This window comes from Tasmannia lanceolata, unplaced genomic scaffold (assembly GCF_043159265.1).
Source record: "Tasmannia lanceolata isolate RefF3 unplaced genomic scaffold, GAP_Taslan_0.1 ptg000023l, whole genome shotgun sequence".
Taxonomy (NCBI): Eukaryota; Viridiplantae; Streptophyta; class Magnoliopsida; order Canellales; family Winteraceae; genus Tasmannia; species Tasmannia lanceolata.
In genome coordinates, this window is record NW_027518700.1 from 25,989,460 (window position 1) to 25,999,124 (window position 9,665).

At 38.1% G+C, this 9,665-nt stretch overlaps 1 pseudogene across 1 annotated transcript; it reads left to right on the top strand.

The window, feature by feature from the left end:
• Window positions 1-1,185: 1,185 nt before the first annotated feature.
• Window positions 1,186-5,372, top strand: LOC143856773 (cytochrome P450 71B35-like; annotated as a pseudogene). Its single transcript, XR_013238348.1, has 2 exons — window positions 1,186-2,097; window positions 4,477-5,372. The product of XR_013238348.1 is annotated as a cytochrome P450 71B35-like (transcript).
• Window positions 5,373-9,665: the final 4,293 nt, after the last annotated feature.

A 9,665-nucleotide genomic window follows, 5' to 3' on the forward strand; every position in this document is an offset into this window, starting at 1 on the left:
AGTCGATTGAGTGAGTTTTTATATGGTATAAGCCCATATACTCCAGTATTTTTCAAAAAAATAATGTACGAGCCACACCATAGGATGATCCAAACAGTCCATTTGATGAGACACAACGTAAATAGGTTGTGGCACAAAAAATCCTTTCCATAGGGTGGTCCTAACACACACCACCCCCCCCCCCCCCCCCCCCCATTTATAGAGGTTTCCATAATATGCCGTTCGTATATAGATCGGATGGCTAGGAAATGCTTTTTTGGCCACAACCTATTTGCGTTGTGTCCGATCAAATGGACGGTTTGGATCATCCTATGGTGTGGCCCATACATCACTTTTTAAAAAATACAGGATTATACGAGCTTACACCATATAAAATCTCCTTATTTCAATTATATAATAGATTTATTTATGCAGAAATTAATAATAATACGGTAGTGGTGATATCATTTCCCTAAAACAAAAGCAAGGCAAAGGTAATTATATCATTTGTTGCCATGCAAATTATTCAATGTTTCCTAAAAACTATATTTAATTTTAAAATTTTCTAATAAACAAGGAAAATTATCTTAACCAACATTAGAAATTTCTTAATTGTTCTAGGTTATGAAATTTCTTGTAATGACACTATCGTCCGCAAACATCTCATTGTGAAATGATGCCTGGAAAAAATCTTTGGAACGAATTGTTATTTTATTTTTAGAGAATAATATTGTCCATCGGATTACTTCCTTGTCATTTGTGCCGCCCACAATCGGATGATCCTAGCCACTTGATCACGAGATATAAAAAAGACAGTCTTTTTAAATGTGTCAAAGCCATTGAATCACTGCACATCTCAATCTTGTGACATATCATCACCCTTGATCAAGTGGCCGCTGTTGGATCAAATATCAAGAGTGGTACGTACCGCCTACAGTGGACTTCACAGCCACGCACCATATAAAATCTCATATGTTACATGGTGTCAAATCACACAAACACACCCACTATTATCACATGTGTGGGTTGGCCATTGGCAAACGTCTCAAATCACAAACACATATTACATATATCACGTGTGTGCGTTGGCCATTTGCAAACTCCAAGGTCTCAAATCATACAAGTGTAACTTGTGATCGGTTGGCCTTTTTCAAATCACACATGGCAGTATTCACAAACAAGGGACTCTGAGGCTACTTAAGAGGGAAACCCAACCCCAATCTAACTACAATACTATCTAGCTCTTTTTCCTATGGCTCTCTATGCTTTATCCGGCTGGATTTCTTTTCTTCTGCCGATCCTTCCTCTGCTTCCTCTCTTAATTCTCATTTTCATGAAGAAAAGAGCAAGACCTTATAATCTTCCTCCAGGCCCCTCTCCCCTTCCCATCCTTGGAAACTTACACCGACTCGGTGAGTTGCCCCACCGATCCCTCTGGTCACTCTCCAAAGAATATGGCCCCCTCATGCACCTTCAACTCGGCCGCGTTCCAACGCTGGTTGTTTCCTCTGCCAGAATGGCAAAAGAGGTCTTGAAATCTCACGATCATGAATTCTGCAACAAGCCCGCCTTCGCCTCTCAACAGAAATTATCTTACAATTTCTTAGACATGGCTTTTGCCCCATATGGCTACAATTGGAAGGAGATGAGAAAAATCTGCGTTCTTGAGCTACTTAGCCCTAAGAGAGTCCAATCATTTGGATTAGTGAGGGAAGAAGAGATAGAGAAAATGATCCAATGCATATCTCAATCTTCATCCTCAGACCCTGCAAATCTAAGTGCAGTGCTCCCTTCTCTCACCAACAGCATAATTTGTAAGACTGCTTTTGGTAAGAGTTCGGAAAGAATTCTTCGAGTTCTTGAAGATGGAATGACTTTGTTGACTGGTTTCATGGTGGCTGATTTATTGCCATGGATGTGGTGGATTGATGTGGTTACTGGGCAACAAGCCAAGATTGAGAAGAATTTCATGGATTTGGATACTTTCTTCGAGCAGGCTATTGAGGAGCACCTTGCCACAAGAGGGAAAGACCGGAGCAAGAAGACTTTATTGATGTCTTGCTCCGAGTTCAGAAGGATCTGCTTCTTACTAAAGATCATGTCAAGGGAGTCCTCATTGTAATCCACTTGTTCTATTAATTGACTTTTGACTAAAATTCCTTGGGCCTTGTTCGTCTCAGATTCTGATAATCGAATGTGAGTTCCCAACCAATTATTGGCTCAAACTTAAATGTAATTTTGAGCCAACAATTTGTAGGGTGTTAGGTACCTTACGAATACGACAATTGCTCCAGAGCTGATGCAACACTTTAGTCAAGGCCCTTTAAAAACTTCTCTCATACTAGGCTGGGTCCCACCCAGTCCCATACCTAGGTGGGCTCCCACTCAGGAACGTAACATACCACCACACTTCCGCATCCACCGTCCTCAGCGGCCTACTCTGTAACAGCTCTCACTCTGGCTAGTTTCTAGATAGCCCTTTCCACATGTCGTCCCTTCCTCGGCACCCACTCTGTGGCAAATTCTCTCTAGTGGCTTTCACTCATGCTTTTTACCATGTAGCCCTTTCCAAGTAGTCCTCTCCACAGGTCGCCCCTTCCGTTTCTCAAACTCGAGGCGTGATGGCTGCTCTGATACCAAATGTTAGGTAACATACCGCCAAAAGCTCTAGACTTGATGGAACGCGTTAGGCAAGGCCTTTAAACATGTCCATGCCAGGCTGGGTCCCACCCAATCCCATACCTGGGAGGGCTCCCACTCAGGCCCTTAACATTGGGGGCTCACAATCGGTTGTCACAATCTGAAATGAACATGGCCTTAATCTCTAAGATATTTCGCACTTAGTTAGTAAGATTATTAAATGGCTAGTGTAATATTTTGAAACTTTTTTTGCCAATTGTCCTTCGATATTTTCTAAACTAATGATTTTTTCCAACAAGAAATTTAGCCTCGGCAGTTCTCATAGTCAAAATAAAACATTATATTTTCCAAGGGATACAAAAATTTAAAAAACAATTAAGGAGAAAAATTCATGCTTTCCACATTTGTCAAAAAAAATTTAGTATCCATTGTACGTTAACTTAAGTAGTTGCTGGATTGATGCAGTTTCATTTCTTGTTTTTCCCATCACATAGGATTTTTCTTGTAGTTTTTCAGTTTTATTAGGACAAAGAGAGAGAGGGAGAGAGGGAGAGAGATAGAAAGAGAGACCTTTAGAGAACATAATATACAAAGGAATATTTCATTGGGAGTGTGAGTTAGGAATGGTAAGTGCTCTTGTACGGGAAAACAAGAGAAGAGTGTAGAATTCAAGGAAGAGGAGGTCTGGCCCCAATTGGTTGAATTGATTATGTAGTGTTGTGATCATAAGACCAAGGTAAGGGAGCTTGGGAGATACACGGCCAAAGGGCCCGTGTAAAGCCGCACTAAAATTACAAATGTAATAAAAAAAAGAGGACTTTCCTGTATCTCTAAACAACATACAAGAGCAATGCTATTTCCCCTTCAACCTTTACCCTTGAAGCTTCTATCTATGCATACAATCTCTACACAAACAAATCCACTTATATACTTAAGACTCTCCTAAAATAGCTAAATACATTAAATATATTGTTGTAGTCCCAATGAGTCCTTTAAGCGTCCTGTAGAAGTTTTTAATTTTTTAAGATTTTAATTTAGAATGTGTTCAGTTGTTTGTAGGAAAAGAAAGTAAAATTGTGTGGAAACAAAGAAAAGTAAAGAAAGAAAATGAAAATGAAAAGTTATTGAAAAAAGATGGTTTTGTTGACAAGAAAAGGAAAGGAATCCAAGACCAAAAAAGTTGTTGAAATGGAAATTGAATAGTTTTTTTGTCAAGAAAAGGAATCAAAGCCCAAAAGTTATTTTTCTTTTCCCAAGCTCAAAATCCTCCACTCACAGCAGTATTTTAAAAGCTAGAAAATGTGCCTAACTTTCTCTCAATGCCCGCTGACCTTCCTTCCAAGTCATTTTCTCAAGGCACTAAAGTGGCACAAGAAAACGTCCAGATTTCTATCTTTTAGACTAAAAGCGCTACTTTCTAGTGGAATCCATTAGAAAATGCAACAACCGAACCGTGCTTAAGCAGCATCATAGGAAATCCACATTAACTTTTTTGATATTCTAGCCAGCCCAAGCGGGTGCTGGCTCTTCGGCATAAAGTCGCGGGTTTGCTCCTCGGAGATGAGTGTTCGAATCCCACCCGGACTTAGCCTGATGCACGTGGTATGTGGGAAGTCTACAAAGAATTTCCACAAAGCATGAATATTGATTTTGATTTACGATTTCCTGAAATTCTAAAACATAAAAAACTTCTAATCTTCGTCACTTTGATCATCATCTACGTTAATGAAATGTTCATCTTCAGCTTTGTAATTTAGCATTCAAACAACTCAATGATCATCATCATTTCTGTATGCTTGTTTCCTCCATGAGCTAAAGTTAATATCTCTAACAGAGATCTAATTATACGTGCCACAGAATATTTTGGTTGCAGGGATGGACACAATATCCGCAACAGCAACATGTGTGATGACAGAGCTTATAAGGAATCCAAGAACAATGAAGATAGCACAAGATGAAGTTAGAAGGATAGTTGGAAGGAAAAATAAAGTGGATGAAAGCTTTCTTCCCCAACTTATATATCTCAAGTCAGTGGTGAAGGAAACAATGAGGTTACACCCTCCAGGTCCATTGCTTATTCCCAGAGAATCAATGCAGCATTGTAGAATTGATGGGTACGACATTTTGCCGAAAACTATGGTGATTGTAAATGCAATGGCTATCGGAAGAGACCTCGATTCATGGGAGAGCCCTGAAGATTTCTTCCCTCAAAGATTTTTTAATACCTCGGTGGATTACAAAGGGCAAGATTTTGGTTTCATACCATTTGGGGGAGGTCGAAGAGGTTGCCCTGGAATTTATATGGGAACATTAGTTGTGGAGCTTGTTCTTGCAAACCTTCTCTTCTTCTTCAACTGGGAATTGCCGGCTGGGATGAACAACAAAGATATTGATGTGACTGAAGCACCTGGTTTTACAATGAACAAGAAAAATGCTCTTCGCCTAGTGCCCAAAAGATATATTAATTTTGGGAATGAGCAAGCAGAAGACTAGAAGTTCCTGTCAATCTCTTTTTTTTCTCTCTATGGTCGTCCTGTAGTTATATGAATAGAATAAGCAGACGGGAAATGATATATTCACCGCTTTTCTTCCTTAGGCCACTCCTTTCTAATGTAAAAAAGCAGTCATAAATACACTAGAGAGGACTAGCTCAAGGAACAAGATTGGGTGAATATATCACTTCCCTAAGAAGAAATAATGTGTTTAGGTTTCTTGGACTTGCATTTGCTTCTGTTATTATTGATATTTCTCTTTGATTCTCTATAAGTAAATAAGATTGTTAAGGCATGGATTCTTAAAAGGATGCTTTGATGTATTGACGCCTTAGCTATCTCAGATGGATGCTCAAACCGAGTCCACTAGGCCCACCAAGCCTAGTCCCCAAGCTTAAAGGTTCAAAAACAGTTTGCACTCCATGATTTTGGGGAATTTTGAGGGTCGAACCTGAATTTACTCATAGCTTTAAAAATAGCAAGCCATATATGGTTGGAAAGATCTCTGAGTGTACTTTCAAACGCAATAAATGATTCGCAAATTGGAGTTCTGTGGTGGGAGTTATTGCCATTTTTCTAAGAAGGCTTGAAGCTGCCTGCAACATACGAATTTCAGCAGTTTTTTGTTTCTTTTTGCCTGCTGTCCAGCCCATTATTCTAAACGTTTTTTGCTACGATTTAAGTTAATTTTGAAGCTCCTTTTATGCTTTATCAAGTCCCAAATAACCCCCATTAGGTTTAGTTAAATAGCCTTATAAGTTTGTCAAAGTAATGTAGTTTTCATCTCCCTTTTCTCTTGGAACTTGTGTTGTCAAGCTAGGAAATGTTGTTCAAGCCTTTTCGAAATGCACCTATGGCTGGAGGGTTGTTCCATTTCTACTTAAATGATTATTTGGGCTGTAGAGAAGGTAATTTGGCAGAGAATTTGAATCAAGTTTAGCTTTTGAAGAAGAAGAATGAAATCAAACCTTCGCTTTCATCTTTTTAAGATTAAAGAGTTTTTGTTTTAAGGTTTCGAATAACATAAATCAATAAAGAACGTAGTTCTTACCTTGATCCTCACTCTCTAATTCCGAAACTTGGTTTTCTTCTTTTTCCACACGAGAATCTTCTCTTAGAGCTGTAGAAACGTGTTTAGGGTTTTAATTAACTCCCAAGAGATGTATTTATAGGCTTTCTTTAAAAATCCCTAATTAAATAAAACACAAGAGGGGCGGAAAAGCCCCTGCCCCGAAAAATGATTTTTCGTATTGGGGTATTTTTGGGTATTTTAAATTAGGGAAAATGACCAAATAAATGGGCTTTCTACTGACTATGACGTGTCAAGAGGGGTATTTTCTAAATCACCAATCAAGAGTCCATATGACTAAAATGCCCTTGACTCTCTCTCTCTCTCTCTCTCTCTCTCTCTCTCTCTCTCAAATCACCTTTTTTGAAATGATTACATTTACAATAGAAATCCCAAAACCCAACTTTTTCCCTCTTCTTCTTCTTCCTCCCACCTACCAAAAGAAAACGTACGTCTGAAAAACCCAAAAACCTCCATTTTTGAAACCCAAAAACCTCCATTGCTAGATGCTAAAAGCTCCATTCTATTGCTGAAAATCTCATATTTAGATGTCAAACCCTTCCTTGCATTGCACAACGCCTCCATTTGCAACAATTATTGCAAAAAAACGTTATCGGATTCTGAAATCGTAAAAATCTTCACTACAAACCACCAATCTATTGCACAAAGCCTCCATTCAATGGCAAAGTGTGTATTTCTAGCCCTCTCCCTTCTCTTTCCATTATAAGGCATGTTTACAAACTTGAATGAAAGTTCTCCATGTTAAACTATTGTCTTCCATTGTACAAAGCCTTCAATCACAATTTAATCATATTTAAATTACTTTAAACACTATAATCATTGTTATTTTACTGTAAACCACTAATTTCTTAAGTTAAACCACTATTTCACTACGATAAACCACTACTGAAGGCCACTAAGTGGGTGTTTATAAGTGGTTTATATAGCTTTAAGAATCCTCAGTAGTGGTTTATAATCCTAAGTAGTGGTTTATTAAGGCTTACCAGTGGTTTAGAGTGTTTATAATTGGTTTATAAGGATTAACAATGGTTTAAAGTGTTTATAAGTGATTTATACATGGTAAACAGTAGTTTATAGTGTTTATAAGTGGTTTATATAGGCTTATCAGTGGTTTAGAGTGTTTACAACTGGTTTATATAGGGTAAACAATGGTTTATCTAAGCCTATCAGTGGTTTAGAGTGTTTATAAGTGGTTTATATAGGCTTATCAGTGGTTTAGAGTGTTTATACATGGTTTATACAGGGTAAGAAGTAGTTTATAGTGTTTATAAGTGGTTTATATACTGTAAGCAGTGGTTTAGAGTGTTTACAAGTGGTTTATATAGGGTAAATAATAATTTATAGAAGCCTAGCAGTTGTTTAGAGTGTTTATAAGTGGTTTATATAGGCTTATCAATGTTTTAGAGTGTTTATAAGTTGTTTTTACAGAATAAACAGTAGTTTATATGTTTATAAGTGGTAAAGGATAAGTCGTGGTTTAGAGTGTTTACAAGTGGTTTATATAGGGTAAACAGTGGTTTAGAGTATTCATAAGTATTTTATATAAGCCTAGCAGTGGTTAAGAGAATTTATAAGTATATAATATATGGTAAACAATAGTTTAGAGTGTTTATAAGTTGTTTATATAAGCCTAACAGTGGTTTAGATTGTTTATAACTGGTTTGTATAGGCTTAACAGTGGTTTAGAGTGTTTATAAGTTGTTTATACAGTATAAGCAGTGGTTTATATAGAGGTAAGCAGTGGTTTAGCGTATTTACAAGTGGTTTATATAGGGTAAACAGTTGTTTAGAGTGTTTATAAGTTATTTATACAGTGTAAGCACTGGGTTAGAGTGTTTATAAGTGGTTCATGTAAGCCTAACAGCAGTTTAGAGTGTTTATAAGTGGTTTATATAAGCCTAACAGTGGTTTATAATGTTTATAAGTGGTTTATATTGGCTTAACATTGGTTTAGAGTGTTTATAAGTTGTTTAAACAATGTAAGCGGGGTTTATAGTATTTGTAAGTGGTTTATATATGGGTAAGCAGTGGTTTAGAGTTTTTACAAGTGGTTCATATAGGGTAAGCTGTGGTTTAGAGTGTTTATAAGTTGTTTATACAGTGTAAGCGGTGGTTTAGAGTATTTACAAGTGGTTTGTGTAGGGTAAACAGTTGTTTGGAGTGTTTATAAGTTGTTTATACAGTGTATGCATGTAGACACCCCATTTTGACCGAACCCGAGTTCGCGTCGCTTGTGCGAAGCCTCATCAAATCAGTGAGCCGGGGTCCCAAATTGAACCCTGGGGTAGCTTAAGGTCTCTCATAGGTCTCCGTAAAATTTCGTCGAGATCCGAGCACGTTTGCTCAGTGAACAGGCCAAGAGTGAGCGCAATGCAGACCGGAAGGGGGTGAAACATCTGAAAAGGGGGTTGTCCGTGGGAAAAAGGAGGTAAATGTATCATGTATATATAAAGGAAAAAGGGGGGTGAATCAGCCTATTCAAAGCCGAGCCAAGTTCGCGCGCTCATCAAGTGGGGGTGCCGTTATCAACCTTTATTTGATATATACATATATATAAAAAATTGAAAAATCAAGGGGAGAAAATTCATTTTTTGTCTGAGCAGAGAGAGAGAGAGAGAGAGAGAGAAAGAGAGAGAGAGAGATCGTCTTCTCAGGTGAGATTCCGACGGAATTCCGGTCAGATTGCCATCTCCAGCAAGCTCAAATCTGGACAGAAACGAGAGGAAGTGTCGGTCTTCTTCTTCGGCGGACTCTCGGAGCTCCAGCCACTAACTTCCGTGAGTTCATCCACTCGCATCTCTTTTCTTCATTGCCGATCACGCTACCTCCTCTTTTACTCCAATTTCTAAGCCCTAGCTCCATATCCCTGCCTCAAATCCTAGATCTGAAGCTTTGTTTTTATAAAATCCTAGATCTGTGTGTTTATTTCGATCCTCTTCTCTATTTCCATTAATACTAGATCTATGATTACCCCCAGATCTACACTATTTTCATCTCCATCAAAGCCCCAAATCTCATATTCCATTCAAACCCTACCTTCAACCATCAGAAAGTCTAACTTCTCGTCTTCTCCGGTGAGATTTCTCCCGAAATCCGGCCTAACTCCGGCCATGCTCTGGTTGTTCCTCCGATCTGATCCTTTTCATCAAAGATCCGGGCCAATGAAGCAAAGAAAGAGAAGAAGGAGATCGGCTGAGAGGTAACCCTATGTTTTCTTCAGTTCATGGTTTAAAATCAAATCGAGGCATATCTGATAGCATGGGATTATAGTTTGGATGATGATTTTCGAATTATCTGTGATGATATTCCTCTCCGAGAACTCTCTGATGACATGGAGTTATGTTTGTGTAGAAATGTTTCATGACTGGTGATGATTTTTGTTTTGATAATCATTTCAATGGTATGTGACAAAGATTTCTTTGTATAGTCAAAGTTTTCATCAAAAAAAATTTGACATTTCTGTC